This window comes from Camelus bactrianus, chromosome 8 (assembly GCF_048773025.1).
Source record: "Camelus bactrianus isolate YW-2024 breed Bactrian camel chromosome 8, ASM4877302v1, whole genome shotgun sequence".
Taxonomy (NCBI): Eukaryota; Metazoa; Chordata; class Mammalia; order Artiodactyla; family Camelidae; genus Camelus; species Camelus bactrianus.
Genome location: NC_133546.1, coordinates 18,818,050 through 18,836,513, shown reverse-complemented (window position 1 = coordinate 18,836,513; position 18,464 = coordinate 18,818,050). Strand labels below are relative to the sequence as shown.

The window sequence follows — 18,464 nt, the reverse complement described above, 5'->3', positions numbered from 1 at the left end:
GTCTCAGTCCCCCCCACCCCAGCCATTGACTGTGTAAGGCACTGAACTTCCGAGACGGGTCTCCTAACCAGCAGTATCCTCCAGGGGCTCGTGGTCAGGATTGATGATGTAGCATGTTTTAAAGCATCTTGCAAGCTATAGTAACAGTTGCAGGTAAATAAAAGGCATCATAAGTTCTATAAAAATTATAAAAACATAGTCATTTTGTAATGAGCTTTGCCTGCTACCTAGAGTCTGGAGTAGGACATCAAATATTATGTTCATATGGTACTTAAAATACATTTAAGCTGAAACGGTGCACTCTGCCATCTTTTTAGTTGTGTTTTTCCCTGGCACCACTTGAAAGGCATGACCATGACACGGATCCCGGATCTGGTTCATGTTGCACTTGGGTTCTTTGACCCTAGTTACAGGGCACCAGGTGCTTTCTGATTCTATTCATTTGCGAATTCAAGATTTAGTTAGAGGGCCACTGAAAGGACTGGTGTGAGAACTAAATAGGATCTGGATGCAGTGACTCCCTCGCTCCTGCCCCAATATTTTGACCTTGATTTGAACAGTCCAGTGAACTGGCAGCTCAAGTAGTTTTTTCCCACTGAACTAGAACTTTCATTGTTTTGCAGAGGAAGATGAGTCATAGCCCAGTCCTGCCATTGTGACGAAGTGAAATTTTAGTTCCTGGGCTAAGGGAACACAGGTCAAACTTTCTGTCTAAACCGCAAAGTACTGAAGTGGAATTGTGAGCTGGGCAGGAATTAGTGTGGCACTCTTTGTGGGGTGGCTCTCAAGTTAATGAAGCATTTTACTGTGATACATTTTTGATCCCAAATCTAATGTTTAGTAATGTATTTAAATAATCAGTCTCCTTCTTAAAAAAATTCGATGCAGAATAAAAATTACACAAAGTGGAAAACTGTCAAAATGTCTTGCCTTCCATAATCATTGTTACTAAGTTTTGTTTGTCCTGCCACACTTCTCTCTATGAAAATACAGATGTACAGCTTTCTGTTTAAATTCCCAGAAGCACAGTTTTTCTCTTTAAAGTTGAAACCATCCTGTCACAGGTATCCCGTTTAAAAAAAAAAAAATGAAAAAATGACCTGTGCACACATATTTTAGTCTATCTGGATAATTTCTGGGGCAAATATGCTTTTACTGTTAAACTGCCATCCATAAAGGGGAGAGAGGTGAAAAGCAATATATAATTGTATGAACTTGCATTTTTTGTGTGTCTGTGTGAAACTGTACTTCTCTGCATAAGTTTGTTGGCTCTTTGGACAATTTTATCAATAAATTGCCTTTTCATATATTGCCCTTTTTTCCCCCCTGCTGTTTGGATCTCTGACTTTTAAACCCTTGCTTTAAGGGTTTTAATGTACAGAATGGCAGATTTTGAAGGACTTATTTGAATGTTGAGTTTTAAGATGGTTAACTTCCAACCTAAAAGGTAGGCATGATTTCCGGATCTCTGCGACAGAGGTTTCAGTCTTTGGATTTGGATTCTGTGGTTTTTTTTCTCTCTCTTTTGGCTGTGGAATCTGTCATCATCCTAAACTGTACTGAGACTGGTAATTATTTTGGTGCCCACACTATTTTGTTACATTTTCACATATTGATAACTTATTTTCATAGGGATGGTAAATCCCAGAGTTATTTTTAGAATCACCCCTTTTCTGTGTAATTTGGGGCACATGTTAGAGTTATCAGAAAGAGACTCTGGAGTTAGACTTGCAGTTGAGTCCCAGCTATGCTGCATCCTGAGTCTCACTTTCCTCTCTTGCAAAATGGAGACAATGGGGCTGTTGCAAGTCTTTAAAGGTGTAGGCATGTAAGACCCCTTGTGCATTACTTGGCTGATTGCAGGAAGGATTGTACAAAATGCTGCCTGTTTATGTTAGTAGAGCTTTTCAAGTTAAAGCAGGAAAAAAAATACAGTTTAGATGTTAAATAAAGATAAGACGTTGGCTTAAATGAGGCCCCCATGTGCATGATCACAACGAAAATTTACAGTTTTTTTCTCATCCTTCGATCGAGATCTGTTAGTGATTTTTCACGTCAAAGCATTGAAGCTGTAATTCTGTGCTGGGCTCATTTAACCACAGATCCAGTACGTGGCAAGAAATTTAGAGCCATACAGGACAGCAAATGGCCTGCAGTTGCTCGGAGAATATCTTTGTGGCAGGGTGCCTGAAACGTTTTGCTGGTTTCAAAGTTCACTTTCATTTGTTCAGAAAGGTTTTTATTGTTTGCAGTCAGTCAAGGCAGGCGAAGGGAGAGGGCACACAGCCCTCCCGTATGGTTCTGTGCTGTGTGACCTGTTTGCCTTTTGGTGCCTTATATAAAAGCTTTATTTAGTCTGCAGAGAAGACTGTTTCTCCAAATAGAGGAAAACTGTCATAATGGTCTGGAAACATGATAGATTTCCGCTTGATGCCATTGATCCAGTTACTCTTAGAGGCTGGGCTACGCAGCAGTTGAACGAAAGGCATCTTGCACAAAGTCTTTTAGGTCACTTGTGTGACATCAATGGAAATGCCTCATCTGATAGCATCCACTTGGCCCACTGAGAAACAGCTCCTCCTATCGCACTGACACTGACCCGGTGGCCCAGCCAGCCCCTCACTCGGAACCTGCTCTCAGAGTGAGTCTCCTGGCTTTTGACCTGGCCTGTTTTCATATTCGACTCCTGGGTTCTGTGCTTTTAGCTTTTGCTTCAACTCTTAGGCAATAACTCCTTTTCTGGATTGTGTTTGACAGAAGAAGTTTATTTCCCCATCATATTCATTTTCTATCTGGATAACTCCAACCCACCCAAGCAGTCTGGTATCTGACGATCCTGTGAGAACCGTTTAGTTAGTTAAATATTTATTGTCAAACTCTGAATAACCAGCAGTACAGCAAGCAAAGGAAAAGTCTAGTTTGTGTGTGAATTTTTTGGGGGGCAGTGATTTATAGGACATTTGGAGGAGAAAAGAAACATCATAATATGAAATACTTATTATATTTTATCTCTGCCCATGTGAATTCTCTAAAATAATCACTACATTCTATCTTTGCTCACATGCATTTAAAAAATCATGGTGGATTTTGTAGTGATCGATTTTATGCTGGGGAGGTGTGGATATTTTGCAAGTGTGTTGAGAAAGCAATTCTCATTTTCCCCTCCATGACTGACCCACTGGATCTTTCTTATCCATCCACCTCCTTCCTATCCGTTTCTTCTGCTGTTACAAGAAGTCTTTTGTTTTTATGATGAGAATTTGTCTGTGGCTAAATGAACTGAGCATCATTTTAAAAAGTCATTGAGGTTGCATTCTGTGTGTTTACTGAGTTTGTTGCTGGCCTTATGCTGCAGAATTTCTCTCAGTAATAAAATCTAAATAAAAATGAATGGTGTTGAAGGTAAATCTTCCTCTTGATTACTGTAATAAAGAATTGACATTTACTTCCCGTAATTTGGAAGTCATTCAGTAGGTAATATTTTCCTGGTGTTTTATGATGAACAATTCTTATTATATTGGGATTGTATCAGGAAGAAAGTAAGCATTGATTTCCCTGTAATTTTCTAAAATTGCTCATCTTTGTTTCTTGCATAGAATAGTGCTGTTTTCTGTCAACCTAAACCCAGTCACACAGGTTAAGAATGAGAAGAAAGAAAGAAAAGGAGCCAATAATAAATGATTCAGAGAATACTTATCTAGACCTGCTGTTTTCTGGGTCTTCTTGTCATTGCTGGGGTGTCTTAAATCAGGTTTTAAACTAAATGATTCTGCTCACCAGCAGCCTAGGACCAGGACCATTATATGCCCTGCAGGCTGCACATAGATTATGATGGACATTTGCACATGTGTGCAATGTGGGGACATCAGTGAACTGCCTTAGGTCCTCATTTTAGTGACTGTTTTCTTAATTCAGATTTAAGTGTTTGATTTCGAGATCTACGGCAGTAAATTAGAAGGGTAGAGGGTCTGAATGCTGCTAAAAATTTGACACACTGACAATCATATTGGCAGGCTGATTGTGGAGGAGACAAAAAAATACAGAGCCAAAAAAAAAAAAAACCAAAAAAAAAAAACCAAAAAACCTCAAAGCCAAGCAACCTGGGTCAGTATGACATAATATTTTGCTCATCAAGTAGGCAAAAATAGAAAAAACTAGTAGCACATGAAAAAGCTCTTCCAGTGAAATGACTTCACAAGTGAGAGGAGACAGTACAGCTTTCTGGGCTGCAACATCCAATCAGGCTCTAGAAACCTGCTTGCAGATTTTATCTGCAATCAAGTTCAACCAAACAGAGCCCCCTTCTCTGGCGTGAAGTGGCCTGAGTCAGGCTCATGTGCACTGCTGGTTTCCAGCTGCGGGAGTTGGTACTTTGTAGCCAGCGTTCAGTTACTTTCAAAAGCTGTAAATGTTCTTGGTACTGAGCCTTCCCTGCTCTAAGCAGGTGTGTCCCCAGGTTTATTCTGCTATTAGATCAAAAACAATTCACTCCTGTGGTTGGTCAAAGACACCTTTTCCAGGAATTCTTTCCTGACCTCTAGGAATGGGCTGGTGCCCTCTCCTCTGTTCCTCCCACAGCTTCCGTGCCAGGACCAAATTCAGTGACCCCAGAAGTGTTCATTGTCCCATCATTTATGACCCATATTATGGATCAGTGTTTTTGAAAGTGTGGTCTAATGCTGCATTTTAATAATCTCTCCAGGTGGTCATTTTGCCTGTTTGAGCGCCTCAGCTTTAAGACAGTGAGGTTGAAGACGAGACTTATTCTTACTTGTCTTTGAATTCTCAGACCTACCCTAGCTCCTGGCACATTGTAGTTGATCAAGTTTTTGTTTGTTTGTTTGTTTGTTTTGTTTTTGTTTTTGTTCAGTAAATGAGGTAGAATTCCAGTAAAACATGTATGGGAAGCAGATGTGCATGTGGAATCCAGCAGCACAGTCAGAAGCCACCTGGATGATTCTTGACCATTTTTCTTTATTGTTTTGTAAATCAACACTTGGGTGAGACTGAAAATGTAAATATGGATGTACCAGAATTAGCTTTTCTTATTTTCCTGCCCAGAAAAAATATACTGTAACTTTATTATTTATATTTTACTTTTTTTGAAGCAAACTTTTATTTTAGGTTAGTTTTACATTTACAGAAACGAAATGCAAAGATAGAACAGAGAGCTCCTGTGGACCCCGCTCTCTGCGCCCTTCCTTGTTGACATCTTATGTTACTATGTGACATTTACTGTGTCACAATTAATGAACCAATACTGATATGTTACTATTCATTAAGTTATTATTAATAGCATTAACCAAAGTCCTCCTTAAGAGTTATTGTTAAAAGTTTTTGATTTATAGATGAAATAATACTTACAACTTGTACGAAATCTTCCGTTAAGTTAGGGTTTTGCATCTGAATTCTTACATGTAGTCGCAGTTGCATGTATATCCACAAACCAAGTGGGCCAGTCCCTGTGATGATTAGATTATGAAACAGATTTTTGTCAGGTGTCATTGGCCTCCTGGGGCCTGTAAAGTGTCAAAGGCTGATGTTTGGTTAATATATCTGAAGTACTCCATATTAATGAAAAAGCTTACTGACATCTCAAGTTTTGTTAGGTATGGTATTTGTTTTAACTATTTAGAGTATATTCAGGCCAAAGTATACTATGAAAAATATTTAACAACTGGTATAGCATGAGCTCTCACCAATCAGACTGATGTCGAAATAATCAGAAGAGATGATGGCTGGTGAATGTGTTTGTCAATTCTGCAATATCTAAATACCCTAAAAATGGCTCCTAAGCGGGCAGAATCCATCCCAGTCAAAACCCCCCGATAGAAGGTAGTTACAGCAGCCCGTTACTTCTTTTGTAAGTGACGTGTGAATGTTTGCTGTTGTTGCTGGTGGTAGTGGTACCTTCCTTGACTTCAGTTATTGCTGATGTTTAAAAAATACAGCTAAGAAAGACACATCAGGGTTCCTTTATATAGTGAATTTATATAGTGAAATCTCCACATATATTATAAATAAGGCTATGTTTTTGATAAGATTGACTCACAGTTTGTCAGAGGCACATACATGTGGTGGGAAGAAATCTAAGCTCTATCCACGTAGAGACTTTCCGCTTTCCGCATCTGCCATCTTCCTTTCTGACATTGTAGCCCTGTGAAAGGGGGGGACTCAGATGGCTCGTGGACGGTGTGGGATTTGGAGACCAGTTGTTCCTCTTGCCTCCTTTGCACCAACCTGTAGCCTTGCTGTGAGCTGGTCGTGGCTCAGCCATCGTAGGAACCTGTGCTTTGGTTCATGCCAAATTCCCCTCATTTCCCCATGATGATATGTTATTAGTATCCTGATCCCTGTTATTTGTTAAGTTAATCTTTGCTTCAGGGATCTCGGAAGATCACAGCATTTTGTTTTCAGTGACTTCATTTCATAATATATGCTCTGGGGAGGTGAGACTAGACTAGAGACATTGAAGCCCAATAATTTAACACCTACAAATAGTGTTTTGTATTTAACCTTCCTACCCATGCCTCTTCAGCATGCTAGAAACAGATGCTAAGTTGTTTAAACAGACAGTGCCCTGTTCCTTAGTCAAAGATACCTATTTTCCTTTTACAGGATATAGACATATTTTTTTTTAAATCCTCAAATCTGTGAGAACAGAATATCCAATAGGATATGAGGAGCAGATAGAATCCCCTCATGTTAGAATCACTGATTTTAGGACTTCTTGTGAAAACTCTGGCAACCTTATTATTATTTTTTTTCTACATTGAATCCACTTAGCTGTTTTTGGCAAATATTTATTTGTCAACACTGATTGATTATAAAAATAATTATTTACAATATTTAAATCTGAAATAATAAATGTTAATTTTAGAAATTTAAAATTGTTTAAAAATAAGAGATCGTGTTGGTTAAATCATTGTTATGTCTACTCAAATTAGTAAACATCCTTCAAAAGGCAGATTTTACATCCCATGTGTCAGATATGATCAGTTCGTTGCTGTAGGGAGAGGAGCAAGGGAAAAGGCTGTCTTTCCCTCACCCCCATCTTGTCCCCAGCACACGTATATTTTGATTGGAGCAGTTGGGCTTCAGAGTCAGACTGCCTTTATGTTGATTCAGGTACCTCCCTTTACTGGCTCTGTACACCTTGGGCAAGTTCCTTAATTTAAAATGTGAGCTCTGCTGAAAAATGGGGACCATGAAAGCACTTACACATCATATGGATGTTTTGGGGATTAGGTCGCATAGTAATCCTTATAGGAAGCTTTCAATACATGTTGTTAAAAACAGCAACAATAATGTTACTACTAATATTATTATTACCATTATTAAAACATTTAAAATGATAGTTTAAATTGCCTTATATAATAGAGCTGCTAAAATGTATCAGACTTAGCTAAATTGAAACTTGTTTCTTTTTGCCCATCCTCTTTAGGTGACAGATGTGAAATAAGTAAAAGATAGAGAAGTAGATATAAAATCTAGCTTATTCATTTTCACCCTGAGCAGGAGTATTATGACTTTAGAATTTAAAGCACTAATGTTTGGTGCTGTTCCATGAAAATCTTTCTTCCTAAATCTCTTGATATTAACTATCTTCTTGGGTTGTTAACTCTTGCATTGTTAAAATAGGATATTCCTTATTTCATAACAACTTTCATTCTTTGAAGAAAACTCCACATTTCTTATTTCCATTGTTGAGTGTTTCATCTTTTAAAAATCACAGTAATATGAAAGACTGTCAGAAAAGAAGAAATAGCTGTTACTATTTCTACCATCTTAACACAATAGTAACTTTCATGTCTTATTTTCTCATTTAGTTTCAATGTTCGTATCTTAAAATTATTGTAACTCACACTTCTAATTTTTTGTCCTGGTATTTTATAGTATTTCATAAATATTTTCTACGTTTCCGTTAGGTAGTTATCTTATAATTTATTAAATCCCTGTTTTTTTTTTTATTTTGTTTATTCCTAGTTTTTTTAACATTATGGATAAGAGGGCACTGAAAAATTACCTTTATTGATCTGTAAAATGGAGATGATAAAAATACTTACTGTAGGATCGTTGTGAGGATTATATATGTGAATAGATACAAAGCAGGGTTTCTCAGCCATGGCACTTTTGCCACTTGGGGCCAGGTAAATCTTTGCTGTGGGAGATGTCCTGTGCGTTGTAGATGTTTTGACAGCATCCCTGGCTCCTACCCACCAGTTCTGATAAACAAACATGTCTCCAGACATTGCCAAGTGTTTCCTAGAGGGAAGACTCGCTCCCAGTTGAGAACCCTGATATAAAATATTTAGAGCAGCTGGACTCTGCTCTAGTGTGTGCTGTATAAATATTTATTGCTATTATTGTTATTTGCTATCATTCTTCATTTCAGTTACTTATTTCTGATAAGTTCCTAGGCATACAATTTCTAGGACAAGAGGTTTAGTTTTAAGGTTTCTGACATGAATGACTAAATGCTCTCTGGAAGGCCTGTGTTAAGTTTAGTGCCATCAGTTGTATATAAATATGTCAATGTCTCTGAGATCCACCCAATATCAAATTGTGAGTACACATATTGTTTTCTTTTCAGTTCCTGTAATTACTAGTCAAGACAAGCATTTCCTATGTTTCTTCATTTGTGTTTTCATATCTGAGGATTCTGGCTTATCCACACAGCCCACCCCCACCATTTCTGAGCTACTTTGCCATCCACCACTTGAAGTTGAAACCCTCATTGCCCTGAATAACCAAATCTGTATTAAATCTCTTTGTTTGACCTTTAATAGCATCCAAGTTGAACACTGCTGAGGTCCTTTCAGATTACTGTGTTTTACCAGAAAGTCTTTTACTGTTTCAGATTAAGACACAGTAATTGACAGTGTCCCAAAATATGAGAACTTTCAGGATTTAAATATAAGGTAGCATCCTCTTTTTCGAAGGGTAATTTGGTGGAAAAGCACTCAACCTTGTATTCTGTGATACGTATCATCTACCATGGTTGCCTCTGGTTTACCCTTTTGGAAATAATCCCAATTGTAGCTGTAGCAGAGGCTGCTTGTGCCCTATGCGTAACCCCTGCCTTCAGCACTTCGCAGCGTGGGGACTGCCAACTGCAGGCACGTGCATTCACCTGCATTCTTTTGCTTGAGGGCCGTCTCTAGCTAGAAAAGCTCACACCCAGGGTTGAAAGGTAGTGCCACCGCCCAGCAACCCATAGCCAGGCACTGCTATGTAAATGCCCCAGTTCTCTTGCATCTCAGGTGAGATATTGTTGAGATGAGCATTTTATGTCTTCCCTGTTGAATTAAGATTCAGTGTTACCTTCATTAATGACCCTTTTATTAGCTACCTTTTCTTTCCTGTGTCAATTCTTCACTCCCCACCAGTGTTTCCTGGGGTCAACTCCAACATAAACTACTTATACTAGAATCTTTATCCCACGCGGTCTGCTTCCGGGGGGAACCGAACTAACATGTTAGCCAACTTTTCCTTTGACCTTGAAGAGAGAAGGAGAAAAACAGACTGGGAAAATAGAAGTCTTTTGAAGACCTGGCTCTCTGGGAAGTAGATGAATTTGGTTTCACTGACTGAAGAGACAATTTGGACAAGTAAATATTCTAGTTACGCCACTGCCCACAGTGCCCTGAGAAAGACAGACCCTCTGGATTCCATGATGGGATTAAAGCCATGGCAGGATGGCTTCTGGTGTCCCTGCCTAATGTGACTTTCCGCCCACTTCCTTCACACCATGGAGTGACTCCGGGGCTTGCTGGATTTCACAAAGACTGGTTTTCAGTTTGTGGCTTTCTCAACCTAGAGACCAACTCGTGTTAGGAGGGGAAAAAAAATCCTCATATTGTTCTAATTTTGTCCTATTTTAGAGCTAATTGTTACTGCTTTGGGAAAAAAATTTTAGCTTGCAGCTCTGCTAGTTTTGTAGGCAGGACATAGTTTCAATTTCGGGCTTAGTCTGGAGGGCTATATTCAAGTTAACACCATCCAGAAATTGGGGGGGAGACCTGTTAGGTCTATTTCTGGATCCTAAAAGGAATGGCTGATAAGGAATGGAGTGCTTTTAATTAGAGGCACAAGTTGATTCCAGGGACTTTTTTATTATGCTGCCACTACTTTACTAAAATTTAAAGAATAAAAACAAAGGCCAAATTAATAATAGTGAAAATAATAGTAGTGGCAACAAAAAGAATGAGTAAAATATTTGCTTTGTTAATTTAAAAAATCACCTCACTGGAGCTGATTTTTAAAAAGTCAAATTTAGCTGGAATGTAACAGCTAAATTTCTTTACATGAGTGGAGTTAGAATGCTGAGGTCCTGGTGTGGGTGCCATAGACAGAGTAGAAATTTCCCCCTCAGGCACTGACTGAAAGAGCCCACCCAGGGAGGGGAGGTGATCAGAGTATACCGAGGCACCTATATCCCTGCCCTACCCAAGACCCTCCCATCTGCCCATGACCCAGTTGCTGTCTGTCAGTCCACCCTCTTCCAACTGCAAACCTCCTGGACCACTTATCTGAAAGTCACAGAGCTGTTTTGTTTCCGCACCAGCACAATGTTGAATGTAGGTTCTTAAAAGCTGAGGTCATTACCAGGTCTTCAATGACCTTAGCTGTGAGTGTGTCCCAGAGTGACCCACAGTGAATGTTGGCCGCATAGGTTTTACATTCTTCATGTGAAAGTTCTTCCTTTGTTGTTTTGTAATTAATAACTGAATAGGATATAAAGCCAAATGATTTCATTGTTGAACACAGAATTGAAGGTCATGAGAAACTGACTGTTCAAAGTAAACTTTGCCAAGATATGAGGTCTGCATTAACACCTGGGTAGTTTTTAAAGCAAGGCAGAGAAAAAGGGAAAAAAAAATCACTCTTTATATGATGTGAAAGTTGATTTCAATTAGGTGAAATGATCTATTGGATTCTTAGGTTAGATATGACTCAGGAGACTGAGTTTGCACTGTGAGTAACACTTTGAAACAAAAGGGTATTTGAGGACCTACTGTGTGTGAGGTTGTTCAGAACAGAAATGTGGTAAGAGTCTTATGTACATCCACTTTGTTAATAGCTTGAGTTTTTAAGTTTGATACCATATTGGTTTGCTATTTGAAATACGATTTTGAATCAAGTTTCTTAGTACTCAGCACTTTGAATTTTATATTTTCAGAAGAACTTAATAGTTACACATAATAATTGATGGGCTTTACTACTTAAGTTCAAAAACAGAGGGACCAATAGAGAGACAAATCTGTGATACGAAACCCAGAATCTTACAGAACTGTATTTTGTGCTTATCTTCTTTTCTATAAACTTCCTAGGTTTTTTGAGTCAGAAGTAGTTAGAGAAAGATTGATTTCTAGTCTGTCCATCTTTTACTTGTCTCATTGGAGATGGAAGTGCCTCAGCTGTTATTTATGCATTTATATGCATATGTCCATTGGTATGGTGAGTTGCCACAATGTCTAGTAGCTATAACTTCTAAATTCTAAGAATAGATTCATTTTGAAAGCAGTTCACTGAGAGCCTGGCTTTCCCAAGACTGGTGTGGTGTGAAATGGTTGAGGGGTGAGTGGGCTTGGCTGAGTCCTGTTCCTCCTATATTATTACTTGCTTGCTTTCCAGCTGGGTCTTAAATTCTGCTTTCAGAACACATTCTAAGCCCTAAGTTAGCTGGTAGGAATTTGATTATGTGGTAGGAATAACTGCAGATGAGCAGAGATACAGTTCCCATTAGATTTTCCCCTGCTTAAAGAAAACCAACAAAACACCTTGCCCTCAAAACACTGTAATTTTATTGGAGTTGAGTTACCCCTGTTAAAGACATTTTCTTACATGGCTAACTCTTAATTTCTTCCTAATGATTACGATTTTTCTCTTTTCCCTATGGATGTGTTGGGCGATTTCTTCGGTCAGTCAGTAAATATTTATTGTTTACTTATGGTGTATAAGGAACTATGTGAGAGAAGCCAGGAAATAAGACAGTTTCTTCCTTCAGGGAATTAAGAATCTCATTAGAAGGGGAACTCAACATGGACATGGATATATATAATATTATTAACTTTCAAAATCCCCCAAATGCTTTGTTAGAAGTAAGGAATAAAATGTTACATGAATTCAAAAGGTGGGGGTGGGTATAGTGTTGCAATGGGGAGGGGAGTATCTCTCTAAAGACTTCATGACAGAGGGTACCATTTGATATGGAAACTAATGCGGGTATTGGGGCTGGAGAAGAATTCCCAGGTAGAGGGCACAGATTAGCAGGGAATGACTATAGGAAAGTGTACTGAATGCTATGCTAAGTAGGCTGCTTCCCACTGTAGCATATAGATAGCTGGACATGATTTTGAAGGCAGTGGGTGATATTTGGAGGTTTTGTGTGTGCAGAGCTTCATGCATAAGCAGTTAATCTGTCAAAGGTCTTTAGGATGCAAATAGGAGGGTAAGTAGTGTAGGAGGTTATTGCAGTACATGGAGGAGAGGATTGAGGACCTGGACATTGAGGCTGGTAGCTTGGGACTATCTTGGCTCTGTTGAAGAATTAAATTCAGTTATATGGCAAAGTTCACTTCATAGTTTCTAATATTTAAGGTTCTGCTGCTAAAAGCTGAGCTTACTTTTCTCTTGGGTGTAACTGTGATTGAAAGAACTTGCGTGTGAATGATTCATCCCCCCTGTTGCATTTATAGTATGAGTTTCTAGTTTAGGAGCTCTGCTTCTCCCTTGGTGTCTTTTTGGTGCTTTTTCTCGTTATTTTTCCCTTGAAAGATAAAAGGAGGCACTTAGGCCAAATTTCATTCCTTTCATTCAGTTTGTGTGGGATTATGCCCTGTGTCGGCTTTGTTAGTAGGTGCTGATCTGTGTACTTTGCCCAACCAGGGCTGCAGAAGCTTGGGTAGTATAGATTTGCTCTCCCTGCTCTGTGTTACTACTTCTGATTTTATATTCCCAAATTTGGGATTCATAGGCAGAGATACACAACTGAGGAATGTTGCAGCTGGGTGGGTGTGTTTGTTTCCCAAATCCCAGAGCATGGATTTGACGGCTTAAAACCACCCATATTTATTATCTTACAGTTCTAGAGGTCAGAAGTCAGATACAGGTCTCATGTACTAAAATCAGGGTGTTGGCAGGCCTGCATTCCTCCTGGAAGCCCTCAGGGGGAAATAATTTCCTTGTCTTTTTCAGCTTCAGGGGGCTGCCCACATTCCTTGGCTTAATGGCCCCTTCCATCTTCAAAACCAGCAATACTGGGTTGAGTCCTCTCATTGTAGTGAATAACTTCCTTCCTTCCTTTCTATTTTTTTAAAGGAACCTCTGCACAAAGAATTTAGCATGGTGGTTAATTCCCCAATAATTCCTGCTTGTCTTTTCTTTTGGCCTCTGACTTATAATTAATTTTTAAAAATGTTGAAAGAAGCTTTTCTTTGTGTGTGTCAGTGTGTGTGTGTGTGTGTGTGTGTGTGGTATATTATGATGTGTATGTTTATTTGATGATGGGAAAAACGAAAGAAATGAGCCACCGGCTTTCAACTGCCGTGACAGCATACAATGGAACTTTTGTTATAGGTCACGAAAAGTAGACTTCACTTTACTCTGATAAAAGCATGTAAACCACTCATGAATCTCCACTTTTTGCACCTTATTCTGAAGCCATATACATGGGTTAATGTGACTCCATGGTTTTCTCTCAGTGTTCTTTGGAAGGATGTTATTAAGGAGACACACCCAACATGGTGGTGAAGTGTATTTGGGAACAAAACAAGTGAGTAGCCAAATTAAGTGGAATTTAAATGACTCTTACTTTATGAAAAGTGAAGAAGGCCAGAGGTTAGTTAGCTAATAAGGTGTTTCTTTGTTCATCTGTGGATTCAGTGACAGTTTGGCCTTTGGAAGGAATTTATTTTAGGTAAATCAGTATTATTATGGCAGATCCTAGAGATTTTATGTTCATTGCATTCTACTGTTGGCATAGGAACCTGGATATCATAATCATCATATGAATATAGAAGTTGATGTGTTATAATTGTACAATTTATGTTAATTTACTTTGAACTAAGGAGCATACCTGTGGGAGATGTCACTTCCAAAAACTCTACCTACATTTTTAAGAACTTATATGTAAGTCAAGGCTTTATTAAGAAAAATACTTCCAAGACAATAGTAATTAAATCACTTAGACCCATCACTTCTTCCTTGTTAATTTTATAGATATGTAGGATTTTTTTCTGACCTTCGCCCCAGTCATCATTATATAGCTAATGCAGTTCTCACCAAATGAGATTTAGAATTTTTAGAATAATAATATTTAGAATAACTTTTAGAAAGTATACATTTCAGAAATAGTTTACTGTTAGAATTAAAGTAGGGTTATGTCATAGACAAACAGATGTCAGTTTAATAACTTACTAGCTTAGACATTGCCTAATCTTTTGTTTTCCTATGATACATTTGGTTAGCTTTTATTTTTAAGAAGACAATTAATTGTTGGATGAGGGCCAAGAGAAAAAGTCTGGGAATGTTAAGCTCTTTATTTAAGGGGGATTTTGTGTTTCTTTTATTGCTGATAGTCTTCAGTGATCTCAGGATGGACGTCCTATAAGTTTGTCACCCTTCCTTTTCATTTCCCATAAAAAGCCTTTGTACAGGCAGTTGAGAATTAATCACATGGACATCTAGGGTGGCCTGATGCTGGACATCATTCCTTCAGTTTCTTTATTCTGAGGATGTAGAAGAAAGGAGGAGAACCCTGGGCTTTAACAAGTAAGGATGACATTCACTGAAGAACAGTGGGGTCTGGCTTGTAGTAGATGCTCAATAAACAGTTTTTAAAGGAATTAACCAAATATTTCGTTAGTATATGTGGTTTAAGTTAGTTTTTATAGGCTGGACTCTTTCCCTCTCTCTTTTTGCTTTGGACATGATATTTAGAGGAAACATATCTTTAAACATTTAGAACTATAGATCGTAAGCTTAAAAAACAAGATTAGTTTAGTGTCATCCTAAGAATTATAGAGGAAGACCTAAGAGAGATCTAATGACTACTCTCTCATTTAGGTATCTCTGCTGTATTTGGCTTAAGGGATTTTGTTTTGTTATTTGATTCTCTAGTTTCCCTCTTGACCATTCATAAAATGAGACCTTATAAATCTTTTAAGATAGTGTTCTTAAACTTTTTTGGGACTAGGGATTCATTTAAAAATCGACAGGAACTATGGAATTTCTGCCCCCTCTCAGAATCACATGTGCAGGTACATAATTTTTTCCCACAATTTCAAGAAGTTTGTAAAGTTATTAAAACACCCATATATGGGGCAAAATATGAACTTTCATTCATTTTATTCACATTTGTTCATTCATTTCCATGGCTTTTAATGTTTGTAGGATTATCGGAGAGAATGCTACCCTTTTTTAAAATAAAACTAAAATATTGTGTATATGTGTTTAAAAACTCAAGCATTTCATCACATAGAAATTATACCCTACTTCCAAGGTGGGGGGAAATCCCCAATATTAGATGATTTTTTTTTTTTTTGGTTTGTGTGCAAATGCTAAAAGATGTATTACAATAGGCATTCATATCGCCTATTTTTAATAAATACAAAATCATATTGTTTTACAGGTTTTTTGTTCTTTGTTTTTGCTCTAGCTATACATATTGAATCCCTTTCCATGGCAGTGTTGGTGGGTCTAGCATATTTCTTTAATACCACCTTTATTTAGCATGAACATAATTCCGCAGGCATACTAAAATTATTTGTAGGTTGACTTTTATATTTAACATGGTTGGTGGCAGAAATAAGGGAAGAATAAGGAGTCACTGGTCGAAATGACATCTTAGTTGCTAAAACTCTGCTTTGTTCGTCTTCTGAGAGGGTGGTTGTATAGGGCCGGGGGAGGCATACATTTTGAATGGAGGGGGTTTTTGGCCAAGAAATAGGCCTCCACCTAACGTAACACCCACTGTGATGATTTACAATGTTTGAATCTCAGCAAAAATACCACTTGTATTCTGAATTCCTTTGTTTCAACTACATAACTCAATAAGAAAGAAAGTTTCCTACAATTGAAAAGAATAGGCACTGTTTGGAGGCCAAGTTTTTCCTTTTAAGGCTGAATGTGCTTTATTTTAAGCTACTCTTTCTTCTCGAGAAGACTGGTATAAACAAGAGGAAGGCCCTCTGGTATTTCTTTGCAAAGCATCAGTAATACTGTTACTTTTTGAGTTAATTATTTTTAATCCTGCCTATTTATTTAGTGTCTATTGCTATAGCACCTCAGGAGCTCAGTATTTCTGACAGTACATCCTACTGATGAGTGGATGGAGACCACCTGGGTTGGAATCTCTGCTTCAACTCTTATTCGCTATGAAACCTCAGACAATTTTATTCACACTGTTTACTCATCTGTAATATGGGGGCTACTCATAGCACAATGTCATGGTTGTTGTGAGGGTTAAAATAAGATAATGCCAGTGAAAAGACAACCCAGAGAATGGGAGAAAATATTTGCAAATCATATTTCTGATAAAGATCTTAGGATCCAGAATATATAAAGAATTCTTACAGTTCAACAATAAAAAGGCAAATTAGCCCAATTGAAAAGTGGGCTAAGATTTGAATAGACGTTTCTACAAAGATACATAAGTGGCCAATGAACTCTTGAAAAATATGTTCAACATCATTAGTCTTGAGGGAAATGCAAATCAAAACCACAATGAGATTCTACTAGGATGAGTATAATCAAAAATATGGAAAAGAAGTGTTGATGAGGATGTGGAGAAATTAGAACCCTCATACACTGCTGGTGGAAATGTAGAATGGGTCCAGCGTCACTGAAAACCAGTTGGCTGGTTCCTCCAAAAGGTGAAATGTTGAGTTATTATCTAGGTCAGCAATTCTACTCCAAGTTGTATCCCCAAGAGAACTGAAAACACATGTCCACCCAAAAACTTGTACACAGATATTCAAAGCAGAATTCTTCATAATAGACAAAAAGTGGGAAAAACAAAACGCCTGTCAGATGATGAATGGATCAACAAACTGTGGTCTCTCCGTATAGTGGAACATTATTCAGCCATTAAAAGTGATGTAGTATTGATACAGACTACAACATGCACGACCCATGGAAACATAATGCTAAGTGAAAGAAGCCTGGCACAAAAGGCCGCATATCATATGATCTATTTATATAAAATGTCTAGAATAGGAAAATCCATAGAAAGTAGATTAGTGGTTGCCTAGGGCTGGGGGAGGGGAATGATGAGGGAATGACTGATAATGGGTACTGGGTTTTGGGGGTAATGAGAATTTCCTGGAGTTAGACAGTGAGAATTGTTGCACAGCTTAGCAAATATGCTGAAAACCACTGAATTGTACACTTTAAATGGATGGATTTTGTGGCATGTGAACTATATCTCAATTGACAAAAAAATAACATAATGCAGGGGAAGCGGTACCATGCCTTAAGATGGTAAAAACTCAGCACACATGAGCCACTTCTGCTGCTGCTATTATTATTTCATTATTATTATAAAAGGATAATTGCTTGTAATGTGCTTATATTATTTCTAGTTCTTTTCTTCAAATTACACAAATATTAGCAATTTGGTGCTTGCAGAATGTTTCTCAAGATCTGCATTTGTGAACGAGTTTTGTGATGGAAAGCCTTTGAATTCTTGTGGGGGCGTTTTTTCCATTTGCTTGCACTGCATCTTCTTAGTATAAAATAAAGTACTTCTTGGCAGGTCATATGGCATTTATAGATTTTTTTTTCTTACTTACTCTCTTTCATTTGATTTATCTGTTGAGACACACTCAACTCTTGTGATGAAGAGAAAGCAGAGAAGCTTAGAATAGGATAAGATAAAGGAATCCCTCAGTCTGGATGAAATTTCTTTTCAATATTTTTCCTCCTACTGTTCAACCAGGAATTTTTCTTCTGGGTGATAGCTACATAGTATGGGACTTACAGTAGTACAATATGCTAACATAACCACGCTTGGAAGTCTTTTGACAACATTTTGTATAACATAAATGTGAAAACTGACTCTTCATTAGTTATCTGGAATAACATTTGGACTGTGTTTGCTAAATATGTCTACTGTGTCTTCAACACTGTGTCATCCTGTTAGAATTATTAATAGATGAGACTTGGGGGGCGTTTCATGGTTTTCAGGATTAAATGGTATTAATGCAAGTGTGTAAACTTTAATAAATTCTAGTTTATAACATGTTAGAATATTTGATTATGGTTACAGAAATACACATGATCCGCCTGTTATAGGATCTAAAATTGATCTGAGCTGTAGCTTTCATTTCTAGATTTACTCCCTCAAGCTTAAAGGGTGTTCTTATTTCATTATCAATATCGAGACAAAATCATTTCAGTTTCCTTGTAGATGGGTGTCATGGTGACTTTTTTTTTTTTTTGGCCAGGCTCTTTGTTTGAAT

The 18,464-nt window shown here is 37.8% G+C and overlaps 1 protein-coding gene across 11 annotated transcripts in view; it reads left to right on the top strand.

Moving 5' to 3' along the window:
* The window catches only part of UTRN (utrophin), a 457,676-nt gene that overhangs the window by 52,777 nt on the left and 386,435 nt on the right, over nt 1-18,464 (top strand). The gene's annotated exons all lie outside the window — the stretch shown is intronic.